Source organism: Ambystoma mexicanum, chromosome 3q (genome assembly GCF_040938575.1).
Source record: "Ambystoma mexicanum isolate Mex_15411 chromosome 3q, UKY_AmexF1_1, whole genome shotgun sequence".
Taxonomy (NCBI): Eukaryota; Metazoa; Chordata; class Amphibia; order Caudata; family Ambystomatidae; genus Ambystoma; species Ambystoma mexicanum.
The window spans coordinates 55665821-55683263 of NC_090926.1; the positions used below are offsets into that span (position 1 = coordinate 55665821).

The 17443-nt window shown below is 50.0% G+C and overlaps 1 protein-coding gene across 5 annotated transcripts in view; it reads right to left on the bottom strand.

Moving 5' to 3' along the window:
- HMGXB4 (HMG-box containing 4) overlaps positions 1-5917 on the bottom strand; it is a 740304-nt gene extending 734387 nt beyond the window's left edge. For 4 of the 5 annotated variants that reach the window (XM_069653065.1, XM_069653066.1, XM_069653064.1 and 1 more), the window contains exon 1: positions 5759-5917. The gene's annotated coding sequence lies outside the window, so the exon portion shown is untranslated. The remainder of the gene's footprint in view (positions 1-5758) is intronic. The other variant, XM_069653067.1, reaches the window with a different exon arrangement.
- Between the last annotated feature and the right edge of the window lie 11526 nt (positions 5918-17443).

Sequence of the window (17443 nt, forward strand, 5' to 3'; positions counted from 1 at the left end):
TTTCCACATGCCATCTGTGATATCCAAATCTAGGTCATTGGCCCAGGCCCTCCGGATAGTGGGAACCCCCTCAGGAGCTTTGTCAGCAGGAGTTTATACAGGGAAGAGACGATTCCCCGACTGGAGTTGGTGATGTATTGCAGCTCAGGGGTGTTCGGGGGTTCCTCTGGGAATAAAGACCACATACCACGGACTGCAGCGCGTATGCTATAATACTGCAACATTTCCATAGCCGAGCCTGTATGGCCAAGGCGCCACGTCCGTGGGGTAATAAATTGCCCATCCGGGAAGAGGTATGTCAGAGCATGGTACCCCAGGCTTGACCAGTGTCGAGAGAGGAGTTTCTCGTGGATGGGCACCAGCCCGGGGAAGCACCATATGGGGAGCCATATTATAGTATGGGCGAGGAGTGGATGTATGGTCTAGGAGGCTTCACCATGCTGTTAGGGTGGATGCGATGGGATCGGCTAGGGCGCTAGTCGTATATTTATGCTCAAGGATTAAAGTCATGGTGTTGACTCTGGTTGTGGCCAGTTGTTCCAGCTTGACATGGAGGGGAGCAGTGGGGTGCTTATACCAGTATGTGGCAAATTGGGCTTGGGCAGGTATCCAATATAGGGTTAAATCCCCCTTTCTCATAGGGTAAGGTCATATGTTTCCATTTCTTCCGGACCGCTCCGGCATGCCACAGGAATTGAGAGTTCATCTTGTGTAATTTATCAAAAATATATAAGAGCTTGGGGACCAGGACCATCTTGATCAATGAGTGCCTGCCAGCCAAAGAGAGCGGGAGGGCACGCCATTTGAAATTTTAGACTCAAAGTATTTCGCACCAGACATATAGTTATCAGTGATTAAAGCGGATCTGGATAGTGTTACCTGGAACCCCAAGTATCTAATACCATTAGGGGACCACCGGAGAGGGTACTCACAAGTCGGCCGTTGGGTCGTGATGGTGAGGGGGAATATCTCGGACTTTGTGTAGTTGATAGTGAAGCCAGAGAACGTGCCCACTTTGATGATGTCTCTCAATATGGGGTCCAGCTGTGTGGATGGGTTCCTGACATACAAAAGAACGTCGTCTGCATATAGCGATATTATTTCAGGAGGATCAGCCAGGCGTATGCCCCTCTGGGAGTGCCGTGCCCTGATATAGTCTGCCATTGGCTTGATGACCAGAGCGAAGAGGATGGGGGAGAAGGGGCAGCCAGATGTGTGCCTCTCCTTAACTCAAATTACTTGTGAAGCCAAGGAGTTGGCCAAGACTCTAGCGGTGGGGCAGGTGTATAGTATCTTAATATAGTGGATAGCCTTTGGACCGATCCCCATTTTCTCCAGGATTGCCCACATATATTGCCAAGAGACCATATCAAAGGCCTTCTGTGCATCCAGCGTGACCGCAACTGCCTCCACACCCTGATCTATTCTCGAGAGGATGTTGAAGAGCCTCCTAATGTTAAGCGCCGTCGATCGCCCAGGCACGAAACCGCTTTGGTCGTTGTGGACCAGGTATGGCATGATAGGGAGAAACCAGTTGGCTAGGGTCTTGGCAAGTATCTTGGTGTCTAGATTCATAAGCAAAAGGGGCCTATAGGACCCGCATTCGTCACTGGACTTGCCGGGCTTGAGGAGAATTGTTATAGTTGCTTCACGCATTGATGGGGGGGAGAGTGGACTCGCGGATCGCCTCAGTATCTTGCCTTCTGAAAATGCTTTGATCAATCATACACAGGAAGCACATCGAATCAAACAAAAAACAATGGAATCAACCAAACAGTCCCTGAAAAAAGTATCCCAATACTACGGAACCAAATACCAAGTGGGTGATGAGGTCTGGCTGTCAGCTAAACACCTAATAACAAGAAACGTTCCAACCCAATTTGGCACCCGTCTTCCTTGGTCCATTCCGTTTTACAAAATGCTTGTTACCAGTGGCAGTCCATCTGCAGCTGCCATCATTGTGGTGTATACATCCTCTGAGATCAGTATGGCCGACAATTCCAAAAGCCCTGTCGCTGAGGAAAGAGAGTAAATGAGATCTGTGATGCCCATCTACAAAGAGGCTCAGTGTCCTCCTTAGTAGACTGGAAGGGGTACATACCCTGTGATTTGGAAAGAGCCACCCATGTACATACTCCACGCCTCGTTAACTGATTTTATTGTCTCCAATCCTGGAAACGGAGGCACTGATTGGCCTTCGAAGAGGGCATAACTTCATGTGCACCCCAGAGCTGTGCTTACTTGGCGGGTGGCGGCTCTTACGCACTGGTGCGTTGTCTAGCAGTTAAGGCAACATGGAATTGGGCTCCTCGGTCTCTTCTCGACCTGCCCCAGGCCCAGAAAGACCAGCGACAGGGGTGCCACCGTGTTTGTGGCTCAGAGCATGCACGGGGCAGTGGCATGCTTCTGCGCATGTACACTTATCAGTGTGGTCTGATTGGCAACGGAGGAGAGATCATCTCGCTTCTGTGCCATCAACTACAAAGCAGTACATATTGGTCAGTCCTCAGGCCTTAAATCATCCTATTACCTTGGGTGAGTAACGCTTGCCTTTTGCTACCTTAGCTTGCTTTTTCTAGCCTGTTTCTCCCTTCCAGTCATTCCTTCTTGGATTTACATCCTCGTCGTCCACCCCAGTGTTCGCACTGTCCTAGCTCCACATAAGTGGGGGTCGATCCGTACAGTTTGTGGAGCAGAAACCGATTCATGGACATGCCCTAATGTACCTCACATGGACTGTGTGTGGTTATTTCTCTGTCTAGAAGTGCCACCATCCTGAACCATAGCATCCACCTCAGCACAGAATTCCACACGAGACGAACAACAGGTACAGACCAACAGATCTGACGTGCTCATTGACATACCCGTCAGATCTCTTTGCGTTTTAGGATTTGCATCTTTTAATCTTGTGAGTTATGTTCTAACTTACAATAGTTCCCTGGTGAACCCTTTAGCCACCTTCTTGAGTTTGTCAAAATGCTTCCTGCACTGCTTATGCCCAGGAGTTGGGTTAAGATGTTAATGTTAAAAGGTATTTGTACTTTAGTCCCTCCAATCTTTTCTGTGCTGCCTCCCACTTACTGCTCTCCTCCCCAACTATGCTAGAACGACTTTCAGCCTGTACCGTTGCAAAATCATCCAGCATACTTATATAATCAGACATAGTAGTGGATACCAACAACCTCCCTGTCCACTTGATGGTACTTCTGTACCCAAATATTAACCTACATGTTGATCTTGCCTAAGCTAGTACTCAGCTGGGCAAATGTATTACACAATTCAATAACTTCAGGTATAAGATATATTCTTCATTGCCCCCGGGTTTCTCACTAAACTCAAGTTTTTCCTAATAGTAAACTAACTAAAGGCTTTAGTAAAATTTAGCATCAACACGTTTGTTGTGACCATTCACCGAACACAATTTTCAAGGTAGATTGTTCCCCCTGTAAGTTTGTATTGGAAAATCTTGAGCATCCAAAGTTCCACGTAATACATCTTCTGAATCCAGTCAACCACCTTAGTTTTCTCCCAGAACGTACAGTAATGATTCAATTTCACTAATCAAAAATATTGCCCTCCTGTATGGAGGCCATAACCATAGTTGGACCACTCCGTAGCTTGCACTGGGAAATGCTGTGTATTTCTTTACGTTTGATCATTTGGTTAAAAAAACCACATCACAATGAAAGCAACATGGCAGCTGGGGAGCAGGTTTAAGTGGATCTAGGTCATCTGGCCTAAGCCCCACCCACCTGGTGCCTTTCTGTTTGCCGCTCTTTTTCACCAGTTAGCAAGCCCCGCCCACCTGGTGCCTTCCTGCTTGCCGTTCTTTTTCACCACTTAGCAAGCCCCACCCACCTGGTGCCTTCCTGCTTGCCGCTCTTTTCCCTACTTAAGGAGCCCTCCAGCCTCTTTTCCTTTGCAGCTGGGGAGCAGGTGTAAGTGGATCTATGCACTTGGCCTAAGCACCACCCACCTTCTTAGCCTGCCTCTTCTTTCCTGCTCTTAACTCTTAAATCAAGGGCGTCTCTCGCCAGGGTGTCTAAAGCGAAGGGCAATTCCTGTTTGGATCTGTTCGGACCAGGAGGATCCAGGGTCCGACCCCCTGCTAAGACAGCAGGGAAGCATGCACCAACATGTGTTACACCCTCCGTCCCCACAGGCCATCCCCACCTTCTCTGGTCCCCCCGTGTTGTTCCCTTGTGCCCCCCCCTTCCTGCACACAGGAGTCTGTCCTGATATATTCTGGTTTCACCATCACCGTCTTGTGGCCAATGCTGGATTTTACTTTTATGGACTTCATTGATTCACGGTGCGTCACCCTTTCTCAACTCTCATGCTGGACTTCCTTTGCATCTTGTACTCATGGTGGCCCTGAATCATGCTGTTCCCATCTTCATCTTGTATCCTGGCTTGCAACATTGTGTGTTACTACTGACTTCTGCAATTGTATTCGCTCTCTCCTCTTTCTTCTCCACTCTTTTTGACAGCTTACTCTCTGTTCTCTCCTCGCCTCCCCTCTCCCTTTTCCTATCTCCTCCCCTTACTTTCTTCTATGCACTTACTCTATCAGAATTGTCCCTGGACCTAGTATGATAGCAACCTTGTCTGTCGCTCCCCCATCCCCTTACTGCCCCCTTCCCCCCTCCAGTACTATCAGAAACATTGTCAGGCCTAGTACGATAGTCGCTTGTTTTGTTCCTCCCCTCCCTTTCTGCACCCCTCTCCCTCACCTTTTGTTTTTCGCCGGCTCTACCAGAAATGTCGTTAGGCCTAGTACGGTAGTCGCCCGTCTGTTTCCATTTCCTTCCCACTCTTCCCCTCCCTTCCTTCCTCATCTATGTCTTAGCTCTTGCACTATCTGAAATGTCGTCAGGCCGAGTACAATAGTTAATTTCACATCTTCATGGCCTGTAAGAATGTCATTGTTTTTTCCCTTGTTCCCTCCCTTGCCTTGAAGCACTTTGAAACACATTGTGTATAGGCGCTATATAAATAAACTATCATATCATATCATGAACCACTGCTAAAAACTACTAAAAGATCAGCAGGCTATGTACAATAATACTAGAAAATTATTCAAACAAAAAAATATGGAAAAATAGAAAATAATTTTAACAGAAACATAAGTATGAGCATGGTGTGGTTAAAGATATTTGAATGAAACATGGCAAGGTCCAAACCAACGAAGTAGGCACACCCTCATCAGGTGAGGCTTGGGGTTATGAATTAAAACCAGTTATAGGGTTACTTGTTGGCATAACTAAATAAAACACACTTTATTCAAAAAGCACTGGAGTGATGACTGTTTCGAATAGTCAAAATAAAAACAAAAACCTTGAAGGTAAAAAGAGGGCATAACAATGTTGTGATTGTGCCAGAACAATGGCATTGCGGAGTATTGTGTTAGTGTCACTATAAGTTGCAGCGGGACCCATGTCACCAGGGTCACAAATATTTCAGCACTGGGTGGGATCTTCATACACAATTATGCATTGTGGGACGTGCATCACTTCCACCTAAGCAATTGAAGAAATCCCATATGCCTCAGTCAACTGACGCCCGAGTTGTACAAAAGAGCAATAGTTTCGAGGTTAATAATCTTCTTTATCAGTAAGCTTTTCAGCAGAGCGTGCACTTTATGACTTCAGAGAAAGGACCCGGTCCACTCCCAAAATAATACCATGCAGCCCACTGAAATCAGGCGTATACAACAGAAATACTTGGACATGCGTCAATTAGAGTTAACGTAACGCACCTGGATTTGTGTTGTAATTACCCTGGTTGCCCCGGCCTGTCCACAAACGTATGATTAGTTCCCATCGGAGAAATGAACCTTTACAATGCTCAATCCACTCATCATCACGTAAGTTGTACGTTACGTTACGTATGCGATTGTTTCTGGTTCTAGCTCTCATTCGAGAAAAGGACCATATCAAAGCTCCACCCTCTTCTCATCACGTGAGTTAGTCCTTGTATGCCTGCTATCTATGCTAGGTAGTGTCTAGTTTCCATCCGAGAAACAGACCAAAGCAACGGCCCGCCTACTCTTCTTCACGTGACTTTCACGTCATCATTGTGATTTTTCCGGAGCAATGAAGCGGTTCCAGAGCAATGAGCGGGAAGGGGCGGTGCTGCTGGTGCTGCTGCCGGTGCAGTTGTGCAACCGGACTCTGCCTGCCTTTGGCTTGCTGCAGTTGGGATGGGCATTTTTTTCGGGATACTGGGAACGTTTCTGCAACACCCTGGAGCGTCCGAGTTTGTCTTGTCCCTGGTCATTTTTCTGAGTGGGAACCGGGAAAGCACTGGCAGCCAGGCTGCAAGAGCAGCAGCAGCAATCAGTGTGCTCTTGGCTGGCTGAGAATACAATTAGCGTTTTCTTCGGTGCTCTTGGCTGGCTGAGAATACAATTAGCGTTTTCTTCGGGATACCATGAACGTTTTTGGAGCGGAAAATTACATTTACTTTAAAAAATCATGTTCAGCTAAAGGTATGGAGGGCTAAGCAAAGGAGTGGGGGTAGTGGATGGTGGTGTTTAACTGATCAACATGGGGCTGATAGTGTAAATGTTTCACGTGGGGCGTGTGTGTGTTTTAGGATGGGGCACGTTGGTGTGGGTCTGGAGGGAGGGATATAGTGTTGTGAATCTGCATACATGCCAACATTCTGTGACCAAAAATCTGTAGGAATCTTATAGTTTCAAAAATAGTATGTTCCTTGGCATTTATTTAGCGCCTTATGTATCATTGGTATGACCTCAAAGCGCTGGTAGGTTGAATGATGGTGTATAGAAGAAAGTAAGCGTAGTGGTGTGATATGGTGGTTATCAGTAAAAGCACCTGAGACTAGGCACGTGAGCAGGACAGTGGGGACGTACATAGCAACATACATAGCGACAGGATGGATAGAGGTATACAATTCTATCTAGACGAGATGCATGCTAGAGTTCACAATTTCATCTAAGTGTGGTACATGCTATCTTTCACAATTCTATCTAGATGCGACGCAGGCTGAAGTTCACAGTTCCATCTAAGTGTGGCGCAGGCTAAAGTTCATCATTTCATCTAAGTAGTGCACATTGCAAATAAAGTGAATAATAGCAAAACTATTCTCAATCTCGAATTCCTGTTGTAGGGTGGTGGTTTGCCAGCAGGAAACTAACTGCTAAAAAGGGATTTTGTATTTAAGTGTGAAGATCATCAGGGAGATTAATCGGCTCTTAGAAACTAATATCTGTCAAAAGTTGATGGAGATGTGGATTCAATGTAGAAAATAGTCAAGACTCAATCTGTCCTTATGGGGGAAAGTGGCTGCAATTAAAACTACCCTTAATTAAGTTTCTATAGATCTTGCATATGATCCCTCTGCCTGTTAGGACAGTGTTTCTGGAGTCCAACTAAGGGATTAGTAAAACCATTCAACTGAGACAGGGTAGCGTAGACCGAGCAGCCAGGTTTATCTTAGGAGGGAGAGAGGGCTGTAGAATCAGTACAATTAAATTGTCATGCACATAGTCCAAAGAAACACTGAAACACTATGTATCATGGTTTATTTAAATACATGTAGGCCCAGATAAACTTGGGGGAAATTAGTACCATCATAGATCATATAAACGCATTATGGAAAAAAAACAACACTGTGCTTGAAGTTACACAGACCAAAGCATATAACCTTATTTGGAACACCTAACAGGAGTTCTAGGTAATTCAAAACCAATAGTTACTTTTAGATTACTTTCGGTAATACCAGGGTAGTAGACCTATCCGTTGTACCGTGACACTCAGCATGAAATCGCATAGTAATATCAACTGGACAATATACATTTCTGATTTAGTGAAGTACAGATTTTAGGAACAGTATGAACCTAGAACTGTGGTTAAGGTTAACAGTTATTCTAGGGGAGTTGGACCTCGGGGTGTAATAGTCAATTACAGTTGCTTTTCAGTTCATAGACTAAGGAAAGCAATAACTAACTTATTTTAGGATAACACAGTTACACTCAAGGTAAGTAAAACCGATACACTTTTTTGCAGGTGTAAATTAGCATGACGACATCACAGGAAGTGATGTCACATGATTTTGACCCAATGACATGACATCACAGGCTGCAAACTGCACATTTAAAGCCCCAGAACCAAAGTAATATATAGAGAAATATATTGTTGTTATAAGCCTGCTGACTGGCAACATCGGTCAGTTAATTTGAGGCACCTGAGGTTCATGCATAGCGCCTTTCAACTGAAAAACTGGAAATGCCCTGATGCCGTCCCTGCCCCGATCATTGTGGTTATTAAACTTAGAAAGTAACTAATTTACCATATTTAGTTTTACCCAGATGTGTAAACCTGACAGTTATGCTCAGGGCTGTCAGTGTTACTGCCAGGGGCAGGCTATACTGGAAAGCACGAGGCGTGCAGGAAGAAGGCAGCAACACCTGACCCCTGTGAAGGCAAGGGAGCACTGCAAATCAGGAAGGCAGCGGACGGGTTGAGCTTTTGATATTGGAAAACCAAAGAAGCACATTTGCCCTGGGCGTTTTCACAGACTATTCTATTAATTCCAGTTCTAAAGTAACATTAATCTGAAGGCCAACGGAAAGGCCAGTGCGATGTGGAGCTGTGTGCATGTTCTGCAGTCTGCCAACAAACAAAATAAACGGACAGAGCTTTGTGCTGTAGAACAGTGGGTAAAAAGCTGTTTGATATTCATATGCACTTCTGAGGCTGTGTTAAGCCTAGTAGCGGCATAGCATAGTTTACTTCTGGTTAGTACAGAGGACTAGAGGAGCATTGTGCAGCTCTTGCTTACAGAGTGTATTTATAGGTTACTAAATGTACCCCCTTCTCAGCGGAGCAGGACGTTTGGCTTCCCGGACCCTCTTTCAATTACTATGAGCACCAAGACTAGTGAAATTCGCCTGTTTTCCCTGCCAGTATATGGAATATAGCACCACCCACTCGCCGCTTTCTGCATTCAGAAGACATCGGTAGGGAGAGAGGCAGAGCTGCGTTTCCTTCAACGAAATTGTCTCGCGGGCGAACTTGAGTCTCCTGTGTGTGACCTGCTTTCGTTTCCCCCATCCCTCCTTGCTCCACCTCATCCTCTGAGCACATCACACTATATACTGAATTGGACTTTTCCAGGGGGTATTCCAGCAAACGTGGCAACTGCATTGTAATATATGGTAATGCCTGACCCCCCTGTCGCAGGCTCCACACTTCATAGAATTCCTACAATGATGTGTGTGAAATCAAGTCCTTTTGATGTGCAGTAAGAACACGCTGGCAGCAGTTGGCAGAACTGAGCACCTGGCACCCGAGAGACGGCGAGCCAATTGAACGTTGTTGAGATGAGTGGCAGGTGTTGCTGAAGTACAGTCGTCTCCCGTTACAGTGACATTTATACAGTCGCTTACTGAACAAATTATTGATATTTTTAGACCATACACGAAACGCTTAAAAAATAAATCCAGACCCATGGGAAATAAACAACATAAACTCTAGCATATGCAAATGCACCGGATACATTCAAACACATGCACACCGTAAACCAAAATAAACTCTAATACACACAAAAAACACATGAACGTTGAAATGCAGGCATGCAGAGAAAAACAAACGCACAAGCTCACACACTAACCAATACTAGCCCGGCATAAAACGCACACTATAACAACCCTACGACGTGAATGCATTAATCAAAACGCAAATGGAAATGGACTGAAGACAAAACCCCCATTCAAAATGAAGTTGCAATCACATTCACAAATTCAAAGCATACAACGGCACATACAGATTCATACAATACGATCCAAAACATGGACCCAAACAAGTTTAAAGTTACCTTATGACAGCCAGAGAGTAGAGTCGTACAAGACACCTGGCTGGTAGTCAGCTAGTGGAGATGCACGGGATCTCACGGCATGTCAGGCTGACGGCTCTGACGGGTGCACAGGGCAGAGCCGGAGTGTCTGTTTCACGCAGGCCTGGCCAGGCGCACGCCTGTCATCAATCAAAATGATGAGATGGGCCATTAACATGCCCCTTGGATGCTGCAGTGCTCTGCTCTCTGGGCCTCAGGCAGATGGGCCTGTAAAATCCGTAGTGCTGTCAGGAAAGTGGGTAGGACTGCTTAAAAAGCAGTACCTACTGCCTAAATCGGTAGGGTTGGCAAGTATGGATCTGTAGGGATAGGGACATAGTGGTGTGGGTCTGGAGGGAGGTATAGGGACATAGTGGTGTGGGTCTGGAGGCAGGGATAGGTGCACAGTGGTGTGGGGCCGGAGGGAGGGATAGGGACACAGTGGTGTGGGTCTGGCTGGAGGTATAGGGACACAGTGGTGTGGGTCTGGACGGAGGGTTGGGGCACATTGATGTGGAGATGGGGTGCATTGGTGCGGGTCTGGGGACAGGGATGGGGCACATGGGTGTGGGTCTGGAGGGAGAGATCAGTCATCTATGTGTGGGTTGGGAGGGTGGGACGGGACATCTTGGTGTGGCTTTGGAGGGAGGGTTGGGGCACATTGCTGCAGAGATGGGGCGCATTGGTGCAGGTCTGGGGACAGGGATGGGGCACATGGATGTGGGTCTGGAGGGAGAGATGAGGCACAGTGGGTCTGGAGGGTGGCATCGGCCATCTAGGTGTGGGTTGGGAGGGAGGGGATGGGACATCTTGGTGTGGCTTTGGAGGGAGGGGATGGGGCACATTGGTGTGGGTTTGATGGCAGGCATGAGGGCACATTGTGGGTCTGGGGGAGGGATTGGGGCATCTTGCTGTGGGGATGGTGGGGTCTGCAATGGATGCGTGCACATTGGTGTCGGTCTGGCACAGGTATGGGGTATCTGTTGTTCTGGGGGGGCAATGGGGCATCCTGGTGTTGGTGGAATGGGGACCTCTGTGCATCTGGAGGGTGGGATGGGGACATCTTGGTGTGGCTTTGGAGGGAATTGGATGTAGGCACATTGGTGTCAGTTTGATGGGAGGGATGGGGCACATTGGTGTGGGTTTGATGTGAGGGGCGGTGCACATTGGTGTGGGAATGCGGGGAGGGATTCGAAGCAGAATACACTAAGCGTTGGATTGGTCACCCACTAATGGGGAACGTAAGGTGGGGTTAGACTGTCATGAGAAAGGTTAGTTTTACCCTACTGATGTTAAAATAGTAATCCTGCTCAGTACGAGAGGAACCTCCAGGTTCAGTCATTTGGTGTATGTGCTTGGCTGAGGAGCCAATGGGGCGAAGCTACCATCTGTGGGATTATGACTGAGCGCCTCCAAATCAGAATTCCCCCCCCCCTAAACCGTAACGATACCGCAGCGCTGTCGAGCCTCGGTTGGCCTAGGATAGCTGGCCTCTGGGCTGGTGCGTACAGCCGTTCGCCTTGGGAATCGAGTGTGGACAGAGGGGGGCCCACCTCTCTCGCCTGCAGTGCACCGCATGTTCGTTGCGAACCTGGTGCTAAATCATTCATAGATGACCTGATTCTGGTTCAGGGTTTTGTAAGTAGCAGAGCAGCAACCTCGCTGCAATCTATTGAAAGTCATCCTCTGAGCCAAGTTTTTGTCGCAAGGCGCTGCCGCCAAGGGTCTACATCCTTCCGTCTGCTGTGCCTCAGGGTGCACAGGAAACTCCCACGCATCCTAGGTGCACACGTGCGGGCTGGGTAGGGAGCGCTCTTTTCGCCTTTCCCGGTCAGCCTGGCGAACCAGATGGCCTTGGCCCGGGCCTTTGAGGTGATGCCTTAAACCGCCGGACAGGGTGGGGGAAGAGAGGCTGCAAGCCACCTCAGGGCGTGGGGGTGGTAACTTAAGCCTGTGCCCCTGGACTGTGGGGCCGGGGCAGGCACGGCCAGCGTGCTGCCGGGCCAACTGGCCCGGGGAGTCGGCCCAAATGGTCTGAGTTGTGGCCGGCGGACCGAGTGGCGGGTGACTCCTGCATTTGTCTCTGGTCAGGTTCCGCCTTAAGCCCCGGGCAGGGCAGCGAAGAGAGCAGCAGCTTGAAGCCCCCACCCCAGAACACGGGGGTGGTACCCTTAGGCCCATGCCCCTGGATGGTTGGGTCGGGCAGGCACGGCCGACGGGCCGCCGGACCATCTGGCCCGGGGAGTAGGCCCAGATGGCCCGAGTTGTGGCTGGCTCCTGCATTTGTCTTCGGTCAGGTTCCATAAGCCCCTACTGTGTGGGGGCTTAAAAGTCGGCGTGGAAGTGCCACCCTTGGTGGGCGTGGCGCAGTTACCGGGCTCTGCTTCTTGGGTTGTGCCCGGTCCCCGGGCAAGTTTCGCCGCGTGTGGTCGGGTCCAAAACAGGGTGCTTGTGTCAAGGGGCACCCTGAGTTGGCACCTTACCTCCATGGGACTATAACCGCTTATAGCGCCCAGCCTTGAGTTCCATGACGTTCGTGGCTTGCTCTCGGTCCAGTGCCACCTGTGTGAGGTCAAATCCAAGACTGGGTGCTTGTGTCAAGGGGCGCCCTGAGTGGGTCCCTTTTCTCCACGTGGGGGTAAATGTGCTCGCAGTGGCCCGCCCGGAGTTCCACAGTGTTTGTGGGTTAGTCCCGGAGGCAAAGGCTCTAATGTGGGGAAGAAGCTCTAAGGGGGGCCCGTACAGAGCTCCAGGGAGATGGTCGGGGCTGCTGCCCCAGGCCTTGGGTGCCTGGTTTCGAAGTTCCCAAGCCCAGTGGTGATCGCAGGGAGCCCGGATGGGGTCCCCATCGCTCCCCACAGGGAGATGCTCTAAATGGGCCCTGCTAAAGCTCCAGGTCGGCTGGGGGGTGCTGGTCCACCCCCCCCCCCCCCGTGGCACCTGTCTCACATGTGGGTTGACTGTTCCTCCCAGGAGGGATAAGCTCCAAGGCGGGCGAGAAACCTCTTACGTGGAGGGGGAAAAAAGCTCTAAGGTGGCCCGTCCAGTGCTCGAGGATGACAATTGGTGCTGGCCCATGCCCTTGGGCACCTGCCGGTCCCCTGTCCTTTGTCCAAAGGCCCTTCCTGTCCAGGCCCATTGGAATGCATTGCCCTACCAGATGGCCCCTCTCCATAGGAATGACTGCAAGAACCAGATGGCCGGGATGCTCTGGAAGTCCCAATGAGCATCAATTTGACTTTTTTCTCCAGTTCGGTCTATAAGGAGCCCGGACGCTTTTGCCGAGAGGTCCCACTCTGTTACTCTCTGGGCACACCGATTACAAGAAAGCTTAGTCACCTTCCTCTGGATTACTATAGACAAGGTGAGAGGGACCTGTCGGCGCTCCTCTTGGTTGTCGCTGCCCGGGCTCTGTGGCGAAACCACTGCACCTTTGCGGGCTGGCCGGGGGCGTGCCCCACGCGATGCCCCAGCAGAGACTGGCCTGCTGGGGGCACTCTTCCGAGCACTCCATGGGAATCGATTTGGCGCACTTGGTCTGTCTAAGGTTGGACTGCTTGGCCAGCCTCGGCTGTTGTTTCAACCAATTCGCTTCCACCCACTTTGGGACCGTGTCAAGGTATGCCCCCCTCGGGGTGGGCCCCCTCGTGTGGGCGGCTCTACCCTCTGAGCAGAGCGAAGGCTGAGCAGCCTGGCAGCTCCTCAGTGGTCAGATCAGAGTGGACAGGGTCCCCCCGCAAGCCACGACGCGTCCCCTCCACCAACCAAGCACGTTTCTCCAACAGTTCAGAACACACTTTGCGTGGGGTTCTGACCCCCTCTGTCGCCACACCGGGGCGGTGTGCAGGCGAACCCCCGACTGCTGTGCCTAGGCCCGGCCTCTCCCACCCACCCTGTGGCGTGGCAGAGCAGGCCGGCCGGCCCACCGGCGCCCACGTGACAGGATCTGTCCTCCCGACCCACACACGTCGGGAGACGCTCGGGTCCTGCAGACAGCCCCAAAAGGTGCAAAGGTTGGCTCGCGGCTCCACCCGTTGCCACCCTCCAGCAGGTACGACCATCTGGTTGATACTGATGGTAGCATATGCTTGTCTCAAAGATGAATCCATGCAGATGTAAGTACACACGAGCGGTACAGTGAAACTGCGAATGGCTCATTAAATCAGTTATGGTTCCGTTGATCGCTCCACCTTTTACTTGGATAACTGTGGTAATTCTAGAGCTAATACATGCTGAGTGCGGACGTCCCGGAATGCGTGCATTTATCAGACCAAGACCAGTCTGGGCTCGCCCGCCTGCTTTGGTGACTCTAGATAACCTGAGGCCGATTGCACATCCCCGTGACGGCGACAATGCATTCGGATGTCTGCCCTATCAACTTTCGATGGTTCTTTCTGTGCCTACCATGGTGACCACGGGTAATGGGGAATCGGGGTTTGATTCCGGGGAGGGAGCCTGAGAAACGGCTATCGCATCCAAGGAAGACAGCAGGTGCGCAAATGATCCACTCCCGACTCCGGGAGGTAGTGACTCTTTCGAGGCACCGTAATTGGAATGAGTACACTTAAAATCCTTTAACAGGTACCCATTGGAGGGCAAGTCTGGTGCCAGCACTCAGATAACCATACCAAATGTATTTCCACCTCCAAATGCGTATATTAAGGTTGCTGCAGTTAAAAAGCTTTTAGATGGATCTTGGGATCGAGCTGGTGGTCCGCCGTGCAGCGAGCTACCGCCTGTCCCAGCCCCTGCCTCTCGGCACCCCCAAGTAGTGTTCAAAGCAGGCCAGTCGCCTGAATACTTCAGCTAAGAATAATGGAATGGGAGTCCGGTTCTATTTTGTTGGTTTTTGGAACTGGGGCCATGATTAAGAAGGACAGCCGGGGGCATTCGTATTGTGCCGCTAGAGGTGAAATTCTTGGACTGGCGCAAGACGAACCAAAGTGAAAGCATTAGCCAAGAATGTTTTCATTAATCAAGAACGAAAGTCTGAGGTTCGAAGATGATTCGATACCGCCCTAGTTCCGACCATAAAAAATGCCGGCTAGCGATCTGGCAGCGTTCTTCCGATGACCCGCTGAGCAGCTTCCCAGAAACCAAAGTCTTTGGGTTCCGGGATGAGTATGGTTGCAAAGCTGAAACTTGAAGGAATTAACGGAAGGGCACCACCAGGAGTAGAGCCTGCAGCTTAATTTGATTCAACACGGGGAACCTCACCCGGACCAGACACGGAAAGAATTGACAGATCAATGGCTCTTTATCGATTCTGTGGGTGGTGGTGCATGGCCATTCTTAGTTGGTGGAGCGATCTGTTGATAACGAATGAGACTCCTCCATGCTAACTAGTTACGCGACGCCCACAGCGGTCAGCGTTCAACTTCTTATAGGGACAGGTCTGTGATGCCCTTAGATGTCCGGGGCTGCACGCACGCTACACCGAACGGATCAGCGTGTGTCTACCCTTTGCTGACAGGTGCGGGTAACCTGCTGAACCCTGTTCGTGATGAGGATTGCGGATTTCAATTATTTCCCATGAACAAGGAATTCCCAGTAAGTGCGGGGTCATAAGCTGGCGTTGATTTAAGTCCCTGCCCATTGTACACACCACCCATCGCTACTACCGATCCATGCTGCAGGCGGGAATCGAGTTTCCGGCTGCCCACATCCGTGGGTGAGCGATGGCCAGGCGCAGCAGGCAACCTTACCTCCTTGCCTAGGTACCGGGTTCAGGCACCGTGCGGCCAGGCTTGGGTTTGAAAACTCTAGGGATCCCACCCAACCCCCTCTGCCTGTGCTGTCTCTGGCCCGCCTCTCCGTCCGGCCCTCGAAAGGGGAGCGGCGGAGGAGGTTAGGGAAGGATGAGCGGGATTGGGCCGATGGCGGAGCAACCCGTCACCGTGGGAAGCCCTGCCGGCGTGCTCCGGCAGGCAAATCGCCTGTATTTCTTTTGTTGTGTTTTAAAACCCTGATGGTCTCAGCCGACTCACATGTGGGGATGCTAGACGGGGTGCTGGGATTTCGCGCAGCGGTGTGCGGGACAGGCGGCGCTGCCTCCTCCCTGGCCACTCCTGCACTGGCAGGATCGGGCCGACGTCTTTAGACCCTCTTGTCCTAGCTAATTTCCGTCCCCTTTTGCTTCTTGAATTTCGTATGACGCTTTTTTTAACGTTATTTTTATTGGCATTAAGTTTTGAACATTAATATTAACAAGCCCCTCCCCGCACGACCTCCCCATCCATCCCTGGATCACTGCGCTTCATGTCTTCTGACGCAAATGTACAGGGTGTAACAGGTCCTAGCCTACATTATATCTAATAGTCTTAGTCTCTGAGGACACCATTGTTCACGGTAGTCTTTGTGCAGGAAGTTCAGGACGGCGTCCCACTCGTTCTTGAATTTAGCGTAATCCCCCTGGATAGTGTTACCCACTCCAGTGAAGTGTAATGCCACGTTTTTGCTATCCATTCCTGTTCGCTGGTGATCGTGATTTGTTTCCACTTTTGTTAGTGCGCGGTACAAATGTCCTTTAACATTATCACCACCGGAGTGGTCCCCTGGCGGCTCTGAAAGAGGAGGGGAGGTTGAGTTAGTGGGAGGAAGCAGGAAAAGTGCAAGAGAGCAGTGATGTGCTGTTGGCGGCCTCAGCCCGGTGGGTCCGTTGGCTGGGCCTGGGGTGTTTGCAGCCGGTAGTCGTCGTGTACTGTTGTGCAAGACTGTGTTTTTGTTTTGTTGTTGCAATGTAGTGAAGTTTGTGCGGTTTCTTGTGCTGTAGGTTTTGGTTGTGTTTGGTTTGGAGTTTGAGAGGTGTATGCAGAAAGGGAAATTGTTAGTAGGGTTGGTTAGTTTGCGTCTCTATCCTGAATTGAGGCGCTCGGCTTGCATAGTCTCCCCTGATGTGGCTCTGTCCTGATCTGGGTCCGACTGGCATACACGCTTCCTTACTCCTCTGGCCCCCACCTCTAACAAGCTCTCTCATAGCGCCTCTTATCCTTCCAACATATTCCTGTGGCCAGTGCACCTGCCAATGTCAACCTCTCAGGTAGTGTGGTGATTGCCAATATCTCGACAATTCCACACCACTGTGGTACTTGGCGGTAATTAAGGGGCGGGCGAAAGTGTTGGTGGGATTGTCTGGGATAGTTGACTCAGTCTCTGTGCGTGCCGCCTGTGTTCCAGTCTAACCGGTGTCACCCGTCCAGGTGCTGTGAGAGTTACCCTCTCTGGTCGGGGATGTCCGTGTCCTTTCCGGTTTAGTCATCCTTTTTGCGGTTTTGGTTTCCAAATTTAGTCTGTGGTGTTGAAAAGCCAGGTTTTTAGTGATTTCCTGAATTTTAGATGATCTTCAGTGTTTCTTATTTCTTTCGGGATGTTGTTCCAGGTTTTTGCAGCTAAATGGTAGGAGTTGCCTCCAAATTTTTTCTTAAGGTATGGTTTGAGTCCCAGGTGGATTTCGTTGCTTGATCGGAGGAGTCTCGTTGGTTTGTAGACTGTTATTTTCTTTTGTAGGAATTCTGCTCCTTGTCCACTGATGCCCTGTGTGTTATGCACATTGTTTTGAAGGTGATGCAATGTTTTACTGGGA